This window comes from Arachis ipaensis, chromosome B04 (genome assembly GCF_000816755.2).
Source record: "Arachis ipaensis cultivar K30076 chromosome B04, Araip1.1, whole genome shotgun sequence".
Classification (NCBI taxonomy): Eukaryota; Viridiplantae; Streptophyta; class Magnoliopsida; order Fabales; family Fabaceae; genus Arachis; species Arachis ipaensis.
Window position 1 is genome coordinate 122,588,919 of NC_029788.2, and position 1,040 is coordinate 122,589,958.

Consider the following 1,040-nt stretch of genomic DNA (forward strand, 5'->3'; position numbering starts at 1 on the left):
ACAAATTGTAATGATATTTTGATATTTTATTGATATTAAAATATAAATTAATTTTTAATTATTTTAATGTCTTTATTAATTATATAAAATATTTAAAATATTTTTTATTTTAATAATTAATAATATATTATTTATAAACTCATTTCAAGAGTATATGTTAAGAATAAGACAGAAAATATTAACATATAATGGTATTTAGGTGTATCCAAACGTATTTGGTAAAGAATTTTTTTTATTTTTTATATATTAAGACACGATTTGATAGAAAAGACATGCGTATCAAATGAGTGTCGATGAGTGTCGTATCCAAAATGTGTCCACGGGCACGACAACTTAGATAGTGTTTGGCTGGTGTCTATGTCTCAATGAGACATGGACACGGTGACACATGTTTGCTGTTTGCTTTGATGAGACACACATTTTGAAAGGACATAGGAGAGGACACAGATGGACACAGAGACACTAAATTTGTGTACCTCTAATTTGGTGATACACTGAGACACAACTTATAAGACACTAAATTTTTACTCTTTTACCCTTATTCAATTTTTAAAATTTCAAAATTTGTCCTCTTATCTCTTCAAATCTTTTTTAAATGAAGAATAATTTAGTTTTTTTTAAATATTTATGTTTTTTTCATTATTTTTGCCAAACACAATACATATACACAAATATTTTATGTCTATATCTTTAATGACAATGTCTTTCTTTATATTTATGTCTTATCCTATACATCAACCAAATTAAATGGAGCCTTAGTGAAGTATCCGTACTTCTTCGTAGTTAACATTTATCTATCACATTCTGCTAATTAATTATCCATAACATGTTAAGAGCATATATAGGGTATCCAAATCAGCGGTTTAATGTAAGCCATATGTTAAGAAAATGCCTTTATCTGAAACAAATAAATATTAAAAGAAAAAAACACAAGGTTTCTTTTGAGGCCTTAAGAATTTTAGGTGTTTAACTATCCACACTTTCTGTTTCTACAAGCTATCCCTTTTGTTATTTCTGCAAGTTTTCTCAAAATCTGGTTT